General features: G+C 46.5%; 1 protein-coding gene across 1 annotated transcript in view; it reads left to right on the plus strand.

Moving 5' to 3' along the window:
* Nucleotides 1–2,317: 2,317 nt before the first annotated feature.
* The window catches only part of ssbp1 (single-stranded DNA binding protein 1), a 62,763-nt gene continuing 48,556 nt past the window's right edge, over nucleotides 2,318–16,524 (plus strand). The window contains exon 1 of the mRNA XM_078550491.1: nucleotides 2,318–2,462. The gene's annotated coding sequence lies outside the window, so the exon portion shown is untranslated. The remainder of the gene's footprint in view (nucleotides 2,463–16,524) is intronic.

The raw sequence follows: 16,524 nt of genomic DNA on the forward strand, positions 1-16,524 counted from the left end.
AGAGAGCCTCAGTCAGCCCCTCACTCAGAGTGAGTGAGGGTCTGAGTGAGGGTCTGAGTGAGAGTATCAGAGTGCATGAGGGTCTGAGTGAGGGTCTGCGTGAGTGAGGTCTGAGTGAGTGAGGGACTGAGTGAGGGTGTCTGAGTGAGTGAGGGTCTGAGTGAGTGGGGGTCTGAGTGAGTGAGGGTCTTAGTGAAGGTCTCAGAGTGAGGGAGGGTGTGAGTCAGTGAGGGTCTCTGAATGAGTTAGGGTCTGAGTGAGTGAGGGTCTCAGTGAGTGAGTGAGGTTCTGAGTGAGGGTCTCTGTGTGAGGGTCTGAGTGAGGTTCTCTGAGTGAGTGAGTTTTTTTGAGTGAGGGTCTCTGAGTGAGTGAGGGTCTAAGTGAGGGTCTCTGTGTGAGGGTCTGAGTGAGGTTCTCTGAGTGAGTGAGTTTTTTTGAGTGAGGGTCTCTGAGTGAGTGAGGGTCTAAGTGAGGGTCTCTGAGTGAGGGTCTAGGTGAGTCTGGGTATGATTGAATCAGGGTCTGAGTGAGTGTCACTGAGCGAGTGAGGGTCTGAGTGAGAATGTCAGAGTGCGTGAGGGTCTGAGTGAGTGAGGGCCTCTGTGTGAGTGACGGTCTGAGTGAGTGAGGGTCTCTGGGTGAGTGAGGGTCTGAGTGAGTGAGGGTCTGCGTGAGTGAGGTCTGAGTGAGTGAGGAGGTCTGAGTGAGTGAGGAGGTCTGAGTGAGTGAGTTTTTTGAGTGAGGGTCTCTGAGTGAGTGAGGGTCTAAGTGAGGATCTCTGAGTGAGGGTATGATTGAATCAGGGTCTGAGTGTCACTGAGCGAGTGAGGGTCTGAGTGAGTGAGGGTCTGAGTGAGTGGGGGTCCGACTGAGTGAGGGTCCGAGTGAGTGAGGGTCCGAGTGAGTGAGGTTCCGAGTGAGGGCCCGATTGAGTGAGGGCCCGATTTAGTGAGGGTCCAAGTGAGTGAGGGTCTGAATGAGTGAGGGTCTCAGTGAGTGAGGGTCTGAGTGAGTGAGCGTCTGAGTGAGTGAGTTTCTGAGTGAGTGAGGGTCTGAGTGAGAGTATCAGGGTGAGTGAGGGTCTGAGTGAGTGAGGGTCTGAGTGAGAGTATCAGAGTGATGATCTCTGGGTGTGTGAGTGTCTGAGTGAGGTGGTCTGAATTAGTGAGGGGCTGAGTGAGTGTGGGTGAGGGTCACTGAGTGAGTGTCTGAGTGAGTGAGGTCTGAGTAAGTGAGGTCTGAGTGAGTGTGGGTGAGGGTCACTGAGTGAGTGTCTGAGTGAGTGAGGTCTGAGTAAGTGAGGTTTGAGTGAAGGTCCGAGTGAGTGAGAATCTCAGTGAGTGGGGGTCCTGAGTGAGTGAGGGTCAGAGTGAAGGTCTCTGAGTGACGGAGGGTGTGAGCGAGTGAGGGTCTCTGAGTGAGTGAGGGTCTGAATGAGTGAGGGTCTGAGTTAGTGAGGATCTTCTGATCCGCTGGGGGCGAATAGGCTCCAACAATCTGATAGCCAGCAAGGACCCTCTCCCAGCCCCGTCCTCCTCCGGCCCTCTCCAGGCCCCGCCCTCCTCCGACCCAATTCAGGCCCCGCCCTCCTAGGGCCACCACCAGCCCCCGCCCTCCTCCGGCCCTCACCCGGCCCCATCTTCCTCTGGCCCACTCCAGGCCTCGCCCTCTTCCGTCCCACTCCCGGCCCCGCCCTCCTCCGTCCCACTCCCGGCCCCGCCCTCCTCCGTCCCACTCCCGGCCCCGCCCTCCTCCGTCCCACTCCCGGCCCCGCCCTCCTCCGTCCCACTCCCGGCCCCGCCCTCCTCCGTCCCACTCCCGGCCCTGACCTCCTACGTCCCACTCCCGGCCCCGCCCTCCTCCAGTCCACTCCAGGCCCCGCCCTCCTCCGGCCCACTCCAGGCCCCGCCCTCCTCCGGCCCACTCCAGGCCCCGCCCTCCTCCGGCCCACTCCAGGCCCCGCCCTCCTCCGGCACACTCCAGGCCCCGCCCTCCTTCGGCCCACACCAGGCCCCGCCCTCCTCCGGCCCTCACTCTGCCGCGCCCTCCACCGGTCCACTCCAGGCCCCGCCCTCCTCCGGCCCACTCCAGACCCCGCCCTCCTCCGGCCCACTCCAGATCCAGCCCTCCTCCGTCACACTCCAGGTCCCGCCCTCCTTCGTCCCACTCCAGGTCCCGCCCTCTTCCGTCCCACTCCCTGCCCCGCCCTCCTCCGTCCCTCTCCCGACCCCGCCCTCCTCCGTCCCACACTCTGCCGCGCCCTATCTTGGTCCTCCCCCGGCCCTCTCTCAGTATCTAGACACACGTATACACATATAGACTTGGAGAGGTTTCTTTAGATTCATGTTAATATATTTACCGATAACCGGAAATACATCCAAATCTCGGAGCTGAAAAAAAGGAAGTCACGCTCTTTCACATCCGTTTCCGGTTCAGGGAGGAAAGGCGCTAAAAGGGAGCGGGTGAGAGACTGAGAATTAATAATAATTATGGATATAGATATAAATAAACTGCAACTGAATGAGTGTGAGAGGCTGATGTACTGTAACTGTAACACGCTGACAGTGAGTGTGAGAGGCTGATGTACTGTAACTGTAACACACTGACAGTGAGTGTGAGAGACTGGTGTACTGTAACTGTAACACTGACAGTGAGTGTGAGAGACTGATGTACTGTAACTGTAACACACTGACAGTGAGTGTGCGAGACTGATGTACTGTAAGTGTAACACACTGACAGTGAGTGTGCGACACTGATGTACTGTAACTGTAACACACTGACAGTGAGTGTGCGAGACTGATGTACTGTAACTGTAACACTGACAGTGAGTGTGAGAGACTGGTGTACTGTAACTGTAACACACTGACAGTGAGTGTGCGAGACTGATGTACTGTAACTGTAACACACTGACAGTGAGTGTGAGAGACTGATGTACTGTAACTGTAACACACTGACAGTGAGTGTGAGAGACTGATGTACTGTAACTAACACACTGACAGTGAGTGTGCGAGACTGATGTACTGTAACTGTAACACACTGACAGTGAGTGTGTGAGACTGATGTACTGTAAGTGTAACACACTGACAGTGAGTGTGAGAGGCTGATGTACTGTAACTGTAACACTGACAGTGAGTGTGAGAGGCTGATGTACTGTAAGTGTAACACACTGACAGTGAGTGTGAGAGGCTGATGTACTGTAACTGTAACACTGACAGTGAGTGTGAGAGGCTGATGTACTGTAAGTGTAACACACTGACAGTGAGTGTGAGAGGCTGATGTACTGTAACTGTAACACACTGACAGTGAGTGTGCGAGACTGATGTACTGTAACTGTAACACACTGACAGTGAGTGTGAGAGGCTGATGTACTGTAACTGTAACACACTGACAGTGAGTGTGAGAGGCTGATGTACTGTAACTAACACACTGACAGTGAGTGTGCGAGACTGATGTACTGTAACTGTAACACACTGACAGTGAGTGTGAGAGACTGATGTACTGTAACTGTAACACACTGACAGTGAGTGTGAGAGGCTGATGTACTGTAACTGTAACACACTGACAGTGAGTGTGAGAGGCTGATGTACTGTAACTGTAACACACTGACAGTGAGTGTGAGAGGCTGATGTACTGTAACTGTAACACTGACAGTGAGTGTGCGAGACTGATGTACTGTAACTGTAACACACTGACAGTGAGTGTGAGAGACTGATGTACTGTAACTGTAACACTGACAGTGAGTGTGAGAGACTGATGTACTGTAACTGTAACACACTGACAGTGAGTGTGAGAGACTGATGTACTGTAACTGTAACACACTGACAGTGAGTGTGAGAGACTGATGTACTGTAACTGTAACACTGACAGTGAGTGTGAGAGACTGATGTACTGTAACTGTAACACACTGACAGTGAGTGTGAGAGACTGATGTACTGTAACTGTAACACTGACAGTGAGTGTGAGAGACTGATGTACTGTAACTGTAACACACTGACAGTGAGTGTGAGAGACTGATGTACTGTAACTGTAACACTGACAGTGAATGTGAGAGGCTGATGTACTGTAACACTGACAGTGAGTGTGAGAGACTGATATACTGTAACTGTAACACACTGACAGTGAGTGTGCGAGACTGATGTACTGTAACTGTAACACTGACAGTGAGTGTGAGAGGCTGATGTACTGTAACTGTAACACTGACAGTGAGTGTGCAAGACTGATGTACTGTAACTGTAACACACTGACAGTGAGTGTGAGAGACTGATGTACTGTAACTGTAACACACTGACAGTGAGTGTGAGAGACTGATGTACTGTAACTGTAACACTGACAGTGAGTGTGAGAGGCTGATGTACTGTAACTGTAACACTGACAGTGAGTGTGCGAGACTGATGTGCTGTAACTGTAACACTGACAGTGAGTGTGCGAGACTGATGTACTGTAACTGTAACACTGACAGTGAGTGTGAGAGACTGATGTACTGTAACTGTAACACACTGACAGTGAGTGTGCGAGACTGATGTACTGTAACTGTAACACACTGAGTGAGTGTGAGAGGCTGATGTACTGTAACTGTAACACACTGACAGTGAGTGTGCGACACTGATGTACTGTAACTGTAACACACTGACAGTGAGTGTGAGAGACTGATGTACTGTAAGTGTAACACACTGACAGTGAGTGTGAGAGGCTGATGTACTGTAACTGTAACACACTGACAGTGAGTGTGAGAGGCTGATGTACTGTAACTGTAACACACTGACAGTGAGTGAGAGGCTGATGTACTGTAACTGTAACACACTGACAGTGAGTGTGAGAGACTGGTGTACTGTAACTGTAACACTGACAGTGAGTGTGAGAGGCTGATGTACTGTAACTGTAACACGCTGACAGTGAGTGTGAGAGACTGATGTACTGTAACTGTAACACACTGACAGTGAGTGTGAGAGGCTGATGTACTGTAAGTGTAACACACTGACAGTGAGTGTGAGAGGCTGATGTACTGTAACTGTGACACACTGACAGTGTGTGTGAGAGGCTGATGTACTGTAACTGTAACACACTGACAGTGAGTGTGAGAGACTGGTGTACTGTAACTGTAACACTGACAGTGAGTGTGAGAGACTGATGTACTGTAACTGTAACACACTGACAGTGAGTGTGAGAGACTGGTGTACTGTAACTGTAACACTGACAGTGAGTGTGAGAGGCTGATGTACTGTAACTGTAACACACTGACAGTGAGTGTGAGAGACTGGTGTACTGTAACTGTAACACTGACAGTGAGTGTGAGAGACTGATGTACTGTAACTGTAACACACTGACAGTGAGTGTGAGAGACTGATGTACTGTAACTAACACACTGACAGTGAGTGTGAGACTGATGTACTGTAACTGTAACACACTGACAGTGAGTGTGAGACTGATGTACTGTAACTGTAACACACTGACAGTGAGTGTGAGAGACTGATGTACTGTAACTGTAACACACTGACAGTGAGTGTGAGAGGCTGATGTACTGTAACTGTAACACACTGACAGTGAGTGTGAGAGACTGATGTACTGTAACTGTAACACTGACAGTGAGTGTGAGAGACTGATGTACTGTAACTGTAACACACTGACAGTGAGTGTGAGAGACTGATGTACTGTAACTGTAACACACTGACAGTGAGTGTGCGAGACTGATGTACTGTAACTGTAACACTGACAGTGAGTGTGAGAGGCTGATGTACTGTAACACTGACAGTGAGTGTGAGAGACTGATATACTGTAACTGTAACACACTGACAGTGAGTGTGCGAGACTGATGTACTGTAACTGTAACACTGACAGTGAGTGTGAGAGGCTGATGTACTGTAACTGTAACACTGACAGTGAGTGTGCGAGACTGATGTACTGTAACTGTAACACACTGACAGTGAGTGTCAGAGACTGATGTACTGTAACTGTAACACACTGACAGTGAGTGTGAGAGACTGATGTACTGTAACTGTAACACTGACAGTGAGTGTGAGGGGCTGATGTACTGTAACTGTAACACTGACAGTGAGTGTGCGAGACTGATGTACTGTAACTGTAACACTGACAGTGAGTGTGCGAGACTGATGTATTGTAACTGTAACACTGACAGTGAGTGTGAGAGACTGATGTACTGTAACTGTAACACACTGACAGTGAGTGTGCGAGACTGATGTACTGTAACTGTAACACTGACAGTGAGTGTGAGAGGCTGATGTACTGTAACTGTAACACACTGACAGTGAGTGTGCGACACTGATGTACTGTAACTGTAACACACTGACAGTGAGTGTGAGAGACTGATGTACTGTAAGTGTAACACACTGACAGTGAGTGTGAGAGGCTGATGTACTGTTACTGTAACACACTGACAGTGAGTGTGAGAGGCTGATGTACTGTAACTGTAACACACTGACAGTGAGTGTGAGAGGCTGATGTACTGTAACTGTAACACACTGACAGTGAGTGTGCGACACTGATGTACTGTAACTGTAACACACTGACAGTGAGTGTGAGAGACTGATGTACTGTAAGTGTAACACACTGACAGTGAGTGTGAGAGGCTGATGTACTGTTACTGTAACACACTGACAGTGAGTGTGAGAGGCTGATGTACTGTAACTGTAACACACTGACAGTGAGTGTGAGAGGCTGATGTACTGTAACTGTAACACACTGACATTGAGTGTGAGAGACTGGTGTACTGTAACTGTAACACTGACAGTGAGTGTGAGAGGCTGATGTACTGTAAGTGTAACACGCTGACAGTGAGTGTGAGAGACTGATGTACTGTAACTGTAACACACTGACAGTGAGTGTGAGAGGCTGATGTACTGTAAGTGTAACACACTGACAGTGAGTGTGAGAGGCTGATGTACTGTAACTGTAACACACTGACAGTGAGTGTGAGAGGCTGATGTACTGTAACTGTAACACACTGACAGTGAGTGTGAGAGGCTGATGTACTGTAACTGTAACACACTGACAGTGAGTGTGAGAGGCTGATGTACTGTAACTGTAACACACTGACAGTGAGTGTGAGAGACTGGTGTACTGTAACTGTAACACTGACAGTGAGTGTGAGAGGCTGATGTACTGTAACTGTAACACGCTGACAGTGAGTGTGAGAGACTGATGTACTGTAACTGTAACACACTGACAGTGAGTGTGAGAGGCTGATGTACTGTAAGTGTAACACACTGACAGTGAGTGTGAGAGGCTGATGTACTGTAACTGTGACACACTGACAGTGTGTGTGAGAGGCTGATGTACTGTAACTGTAACACACTGACAGTGAGTGTGAGAGACTGGTGTACTGTAACTGTAACACTGACAGTGAGTGTGAGAGACTGATGTACTGTAACTGTAACACACTGACAGTGAGTGTGAGAGACTGGTGTACTGTAACTGTAACACTGACAGTGAGTGTGAGAGGCTGATGTACTGTAACTGTAACACACTGACAGTGAGTGTGAGAGACTGGTGTACTGTAACTGTAACACTGACAGTGAGTGTGAGAGACTGATGTACTGTAACTGTAACACACTGACAGTGAGTGTGAGAGACTGATGTACTGTAACTAACACACTGACAGTGAGTGTGAGACTGATGTACTGTAACTGTAACACACTGACAGTGAGTGTGAGACTGATGTACTGTAACTGTAACACACTGACAGTGAGTGTGAGAGACTGATGTACTGTAACTGTAACACACTGACAGTGAGTGTGAGAGGCTGATGTACTGTAACTGTAACACACTGACAGTGAGTGTGAGAGACTGATGTACTGTAACTGTAACACTGACAGTGAGTGTGAGAGACTGATGTACTGTAACTGTAACACACTGACAGTGAGTGTGAGAGACTGATGTACTGTAACTGTAACACACTGACAGTGAGTGTGCGAGACTGATGTACTGTAACTGTAACACTGACAGTGAGTGTGAGAGGCTGATGTACTGTAACACTGACAGTGAGTGTGAGAGACTGATATACTGTAACTGTAACACACTGACAGTGAGTGTGCGAGACTGATGTACTGTAACTGTAACACTGACAGTGAGTGTGAGAGGCTGATGTACTGTAACTGTAACACTGACAGTGAGTGTGCGAGACTGATGTACTGTAACTGTAACACACTGACAGTGAGTGTCAGAGACTGATGTACTGTAACTGTAACACACTGACTGAGTGTGAGAGACTGATGTACTGTAACTGTAACACTGACAGTGAGTGTGAGGGGCTGATGTACTGTAACTGTAACACTGACAGTGAGTGTGCGAGACTGATGTACTGTAACTGTAACACTGACAGTGAGTGTGCGAGACTGATGTATTGTAACTGTAACACTGACAGTGAGTGTGAGAGACTGATGTACTGTAACTGTAACACACTGACAGTGAGTGTGCGAGACTGATGTACTGTAACTGTAACACACTGACAGTGAGTGTGAGAGGCTGATGTACTGTAACTGTAACACACTGACAGTGAGTGTGCGACACTGATGTACTGTAACTGTAACACACTGACAGTGAGTGTGAGAGACTGATGTACTGTAAGTGTAACACACTGACAGTGAGTGTGAGAGGCTGATGTACTGTTACTGTAACACACTGACAGTGAGTGTGAGAGGCTGATGTACTGTAACTGTAACACACTGACAGTGAGTGTGAGAGGCTGATGTACTGTAACTGTAACACACTGACAGTGAGTGTGCGACACTGATGTACTGTAACTGTAACACACTGACAGTGAGTGTGAGAGACTGATGTACTGTAAGTGTAACACACTGACAGTGAGTGTGAGAGGCTGATGTACTGTTACTGTAACACACTGACAGTGAGTGTGAGAGGCTGATGTACTGTAACTGTAACACACTGACAGTGAGTGTGAGAGGCTGATGTACTGTAACTGTAACACACTGACATTGAGTGTGAGAGACTGGTGTACTGTAACTGTAACACTGACAGTGAGTGTGAGAGGCTGATGTACTGTAAGTGTAACACGCTGACAGTGAGTGTGAGAGACTGATGTACTGTAACTGTAACACACTGACAGTGAGTGTGAGAGGCTGATGTACTGTAAGTGTAACACACTGACAGTGAGTGTGAGAGGCTGATGTACTGTAACTGTAACACACTGACAGTGAGTGTGAGAGACTGGTGTACTGTAACTGTAACACTGACAGTGAGTGTGAGAGGCTGATGTACTGTAACTGTAACACACTGACAGTGAGTGTGAGAGACTGGTGTACTGTAACTGTAACACTGACAGTGAGTGTGAGAGGCTGATGTACTGTAACTGTAACACACTGACAGTGAGTGTGAGAGACTGGTGTACTGTAACTGTAACACTGACAGTGAGTGTGAGAGACTGATGTACTGTAACTGTAACACACTGACAGTGAGTGTGAGAGACTGATGTACTGTAACTAACACACTGACAGTGAGTGTGAGACTGATGTACTGTAACTGTAACACACTGACAGTGAGTGTGAGACTGATGCACTGTAACTGTAACACACTGACAGTGAGTGTGAGAGACTGATGTACTGTAACTGTAACACACTGACAGTGAGTGTGAGAGGCTGATGTACTGTAACTGTAACACACTGACAGAGAGTGTGAGAGACTGATGTACTGTAACTGTAACACTGACAGTGAGTGTGAGAGACTGATGTACTGTAACTGTAACACACTGACAGTGAGTGTGAGAGACTGATGTACTGTAACTGTAACACACTGACAGTGAGTGTGAGAGACTGATGTACTGTAACAGTAACACACTGACAGTGAGTGTGAGAGACTGATGTACTGTAACGGTAACACTGACAGTGAGTGTGAGAGACTGATGTACTGTAACTGTAACACTGACAGTGAGTGTGAGAGACTGATGTACTGTAACTGTAACACTGACAGTGAGTGTGAGAGGCTGATGTACTGTAAGTGTAACACTGACAGTGAGTGTGAGAGACTGATGTACTGTAACTGTAACACTGACAGTGAGTGTGAGAGGCTGATGTACTGTAACTGTAACACTGACAGTGAGTGTTAGAGGATGATGTACTGTAACTGTAACACACTGACAGTGAGTGTGAGAGACTGATGTACTGTAACTGTAACACACTGACAGTGAGTGTGAGACTGGTGTACTGTAACTGTAACACACTGACAGTGAGTGTGAGAGACTGATGTACTGTAACTGTAACACTGACAGTGAGTGTGAGAGACTGATGTACTGTAACTGTAACACACTGACAGTGAGTGTGCGACACTGATGTACTGTAACTGTAACACACTGACAGTGAGTGTGAGAGACTGATGTACTGTAAGTGTAACACACTGACAGTGAGTGTGAGAGGCTGATGTACTGTTACTGTAACACACTGACAGTGAGTGTGAGAGGCTGATGTACTGTAACTGTAACACACTGACAGTGAGTGTGAGAGGCTGATGTACTGTAACTGTAACACACTGACAGTGAGTGTGCGACACTGATGTACTGTAACTGTAACACACTGACAGTGAGTGTGAGAGACTGATGTACTGTAAGTGTAACACACTGACAGTGAGTGTGAGAGGCTGATGTACTGTTACTGTAACACACTGACAGTGAGTGTGAGAGGCTGATGTACTGTAACTGTAACACACTGACAGTGAGTGTGAGAGGCTGATGTACTGTAACTGTAACACACTGACATTGAGTGTGAGAGACTGGTGTACTGTAACTGTAACACTGACAGTGAGTGTGAGAGGCTGATGTACTGTAAGTGTAACACGCTGACAGTGAGTGTGAGAGACTGATGTACTGTAACTGTAACACACTGACAGTGAGTGTGAGAGGCTGATGTACTGTAAGTGTAACACACTGACAGTGAGTGTGAGAGGCTGATGTACTGTAACTGTAACACACTGACAGTGAGTGTGAGAGACTGGTGTACTGTAACTGTAACACTGACAGTGAGTGTGAGAGGCTGATGTACTGTAACTGTAACACACTGACAGTGAGTGTGAGAGACTGGTGTACTGTAACTGTAACACTGACAGTGAGTGTGAGAGGCTGATGTACTGTAACTGTAACACACTGACAGTGAGTGTGAGAGACTGGTGTACTGTAACTGTAACACTGACAGTGAGTGTGAGAGACTGATGTACTGTAACTGTAACACACTGACAGTGAGTGTGAGAGACTGATGTACTGTAACTAACACACTGACAGTGAGTGTGAGACTGATGTACTGTAACTGTAACACACTGACAGTGAGTGTGAGACTGATGCACTGTAACTGTAACACACTGACAGTGAGTGTGAGAGACTGATGTACTGTAACTGTAACACACTGACAGTGAGTGTGAGAGGCTGATGTACTGTAACTGTAACACACTGACAGTGAGTGTGAGAGACTGATGTACTGTAACTGTAACACTGACAGTGAGTGTGAGAGACTGATGTACTGTAACTGTAACACTGACAGTGAGTGTGAGAGGCTGATGTACTGTAACTGTAACACTGACAGTGAGTGTTAGAGGATGATGTACTGTAACTGTAACACACTGACAGTGAGTGTGAGAGACTGATGTACTGTAACTGTAACACACTGACAGTGAGTGTGAGACTGGTGTACTGTAACTGTAACACACTGACAGTGAGTGTGAGAGACTGATGTACTGTAACTGTAACACTGACAGTGAGTGTGAGAGACTGATGTACTGTAACTGTAACACACTGACAGTGAGTGTGAGAGACTGATGTACTGTAACTGTAACACACTGACAGTGAGTGTGAGAGACTGATGTACTGTAACTGTAACAGTGACAGTGAGTGTGAGAGGCTGATGTACTGTAACTGTAACACTGACAGTGAGTGTGAGAGACTGATGTACTGTAACTGTAACACTGACAGTGAGTGTGTGAGACTGATGTACTGTAACTGTAACACTGACAGTGAGTGTGAGAGGCTGATGTACTGTAACTGTAACACTGACAGTGAGTGTGAGAGACTGATGTACTGTAACTGTAACACTGACAGTGAGTGTGTGAGACTGATGTACTGTAACTGTAACACTGACAGTGAGTGTGAGAGACTGATGTACTGTAACTGTAACACACACACTGAGTGTGAGACTGATGTATTGTAACTGTAACACACTGACAGTGTGTGCGAGACTGATGTACTGTAACTGTAACACAGACAGTGAGTGTGAGAGACTGATGTACTGTAACTGTAACACTGACAGTGAGTGTGAGAGACTGATGTACTGTAACTGTAACACTGACAGTGAATGTGTGAGACTGATGTACTGTAACTGTAACACTGACAGTGAGTGTGAGAGGCTGATGTACTGTAACTGTAACACACTGACAGTGAGTGTGAGACTGGTGTACTGTAACTGTAACACACTGACAGTGAGTGTGAGAGACTGATGTACTGTAACTGTAACACTGACAGTGAGTGTGAGAGACTGATGTACTGTAATTGTAACACACTGACAGTGAGTGTGAGAGACTGATGTACTGTAACTGTAACACACTGACAGTGAGTGTGAGAGACTGATGTACTGTAACTGTAACACACTGACAGTGCGTGTGAGAGACTGATGTACTGTAACTGTAACACTGACAGTGAGTGTGAGAGACTGATGTACTGTAACTGTAACACACTGACAGTGAGTGTGAGACTGGTGTACTGTAACTGTAACACTGACAGTGAGTGTGAGAGACTGATGTACTGTAACTGTAACACACTGACAGTGAGTGTGAGAGACTGATGTACTGTAACTGTAACACACTGACAGTGAGTGTGAGAGGCTGATGTACTGTAACTGTAACACACTGACAGTGAGTGTGAGAGACTGATGTACTGTAACTGTAACACACTGACAGTGAGTGTGAGAGACTGATGTACTGTAACTGTAACACTGACAGTGAGTGTGAGAGGCTGATGTACTGTAACTGTAACACACTGACAGTGAGTGTGAGACTGGTGTACTGTAACTGTAACACACTGACAGTGAGTGTGAGAGACTGATGTACTGTAACTGTAACACTGACAGTGAGTGTGAGAGACTGATGTACTGTAACTGTAACACACTGACAGTGAGTGTGAGAGGCTGATGTACTGTAACTGTAACACACTGACAGTGAGTGTGAGACACTGATGTACTGTAACTGTAACACACTGACAGTGAGTGTGAGAGGCTAATATACTGTAACTGTAACACTGACAGTGAGTGTGAGAGACTGATGTACTGTAACTGTAACACTGACAGTGAGTGTGAGAGACTGATGTACTGTAACTGTAACACTGACAGTGAGTGTGAGAGACTGATGTACTGTAACTGTAACACACTGACAGTGAGTGTGCGAGACTGATGTACTGTAACTGTAACACACCGACAGTGAGTGTGAGAGACTGATGTACTGTAACTGTAACACTGACAGTGAGTGTGAGAGACTGATGTACTGTAACTGTAACACACTGACAGTGAGTGTGAGACTGATGTACTGTAACTGTAACACTGACAGTGCGTGTGAGACTGATGTACTGTAACTGTAACACACTGACAGTGAGTGTGAGAGGCTGATGTACTGTAAGTGTAACACTGACAGTGAGTGTGAGAGACTGATGTACTGTAACTAACACACTGACAGTGAGTGTGAGAGGCTGATGTACTGTAACTGTAACACACTGACAGTGAGTGTGAGAGACTGATGTACTGTAACTGTAACACACTGACAGTGAGTGTGAGAGGCTGATGTACTGTTACTGTAATACACTGACAGTGAGTTTGAGAGACTGATGTACTGTAACTGTAACACTGACAGTGAGTGTGAGAGACTGATGTAGTGTATCTGTAACACACTGACAGTGAGTGTGAGAGACTGATGTACTGTAACTGTAACACTGACAGTGAGTGTGAGAGACTGATGTACTGTAACTGTAACACACTGACAGTGAGTGTGAGAGGCCGATGTACTGTAACTGTAACACACTGACAGTGAGTGTGAGAGCCTGATGTACTGTAACTGGAACACTGACTGTGAGTGTGAGAGACTGATGTACTGTAACTGTAACACACTGACAGTGAGTGTGAGAGGCTTATGTACTGTAACTGTAACACACTGACAGCGAGTGTGAGACACTGATGTACTGTAACTGGTACACTGACAGTGAGTGTGAGTGACTGATGTACTGTAACTAACACTGACAGTGAGTGTGAGAGACAGATGTACTGTAACTAACACTGACAGTGAGTGTGAGACTGATGTACTGTAACTGTAACACTGACAGTGAGTGTGAGAGACTGATGTACTGTAACTGTAACACTGACAGTGAGTGTGAGAGACAGATGTACTATAACTGTAACACTGACAGTGAGTGTGAGAGACTGGTGTACTGTAACTGTAACACACAGACAGTGAGTGTGAGAGACTGATGTACTGTAACTGTAACACACTGACACTGAGTGTGAGACTGATGTACTGTAACTGTAACACACTGACACTGAGTGTGAGACTGGTGTACTGTAACTGTAACACACTGACAGTGAGTGTGAGAGACTGTTGTACTGTAACTGTAACACTGAGGTTGAGTGTGAGAGACTGATGTACTGTAACTGTAACACACTGACAGTGAGTGTGAGAGACTGATGTACTGTAACTGTAACACACTGACAGTGAGTGTGAGACTGATGTACTGTAACTGTAACACACTGACAGTGAGTGTGAGAGACTGATGTACTGTAACTGTAACACACTGACAGTGAGTGTGAGACTAATGCACTGTTACTGTAACACACTGACAGTGAGTGTGAGAGACTGATGTATTGTAACTGTAACACACTGACTGTGAGTGTGAGACTGATGTGCTGTAACTGTAACACACTGACAGTGAGTGTGAGAAACTGATGTACTGTAACTGTAACACTGACGGTGAGTGTGAGAGACTGGTGTACTGTAACTGTAACACACTGACAGTGAGTGTGAGAGACAGATGTACTGGAACTGTAACACACTGACAGTGAGTGTGAGACTGATGTACTGTAACTGTAACACACTGACAGTGAGTGTGAGAGACTGATGTATTGTAACTGTAACACACTGACAGTGAGTGTGAGAGACTGATGTACTGTTACTGTAACACTGACAGTAAGTGTGAGAGACAGATGTACTGTAACTGTAACACACTGAAAGTGAGTGTGAGAGACTGATGTACTGTAACTGTAACACACTGACAGTGTGACAGACTGATGTACTGTAACTGTAACACACTGACAGTGTGTGAGACTGATGTACTGTAACTGTAACACACTGACAGTGAGTGTGAGACTGATGTACTGTAACTGTTAAACTGACAGTGAGTGTGAGAGACTGATGTACTGTAACTCGCTGACAGTGAGTGTGAGAGACAGATGTACTGTAACTGTAACACACTGACAGTGAGTGTGAGAGACGGATGTACTGTAACTAACACGCTGACAGTGAGTGAGAGAGACTGATGTACTGTAACGGTAACACATTGAAAGTGAGTGTGAGAGACAGATGTACTGTAACTGTAACACTGACAATGAGTGTGAGAGACTGATGTACTGTAGCTGTAACACTGACAGAGTGTGAGAGACTGATGGCAGTTACTGTAACACAGTGACAGTGAGTGTGTCAGACTTATTTACTGTAAATGTAACACACTGACAGTGAGTGTGTGAGACTGATGTAGTGTAACTGTAACACACTAACTGTGAGGGTGAGAGCCTGATGTACTGTAACTGTAACTCACTGTCAGTAAGCTTGTCAGACTGACGTGCGTTAACTGTAACACACTGATAGTGAGTTTGAGAGACTGATGTACTGTAACTGTAACACTGACAGTAAGTGTGCGAGAATGATGTACTGTTACTGTAACACTGACTGTGAGGGTGAGAGCCTGATGTACTGTAACTGGAACACACTGACAGTGAGTGTGTCAGACTCATGTACTGTAACTGTAAGAGACTGACAGTGAATGAGGGAGACTGATCTACTGTAACTGTTTCCCCTTGTCAGTCAGTATGAGAGGCAGATGAACTGTAACTATAACACACTGACAGTGAGTGTGAGAGACTGGTGTGCTGTAACTAACACGCTGACAGTGAGTGTGAGAGACTGATGTACTGTAACTGTAACACACTGACAGTGAGTGTGAGACTGATGTACTGTAACTGTAACACACTGACACTGAGTGTGAGACTGGTGTACTGTAACTGTAACACACTGACAGTGAGTGTGAGAAACTGATGTACTGTAACTGTAACACTGACAGTGAGTGTGAGAGACTGGTGTACTGTAACTGTAACACACTGACAGTGAGTGTGAGAGACTGATGTATTGTAACTGTAACACACTGACAGTGAGTGTGAGACTGATGTACTGTAACTGTAACACACTGACAGTGAGTGTGAGAGACTGATGTACTGTAACTGTAACACACTGACAGTGAGTGTGAGACTGATGTACTGTAACTGTAAC

This window comes from Cetorhinus maximus, chromosome 10 (genome assembly GCF_964194155.1).
Source record: "Cetorhinus maximus chromosome 10, sCetMax3.hap1.1, whole genome shotgun sequence".
Taxonomy (NCBI): domain Eukaryota; kingdom Metazoa; phylum Chordata; class Chondrichthyes; order Lamniformes; family Cetorhinidae; genus Cetorhinus; species Cetorhinus maximus.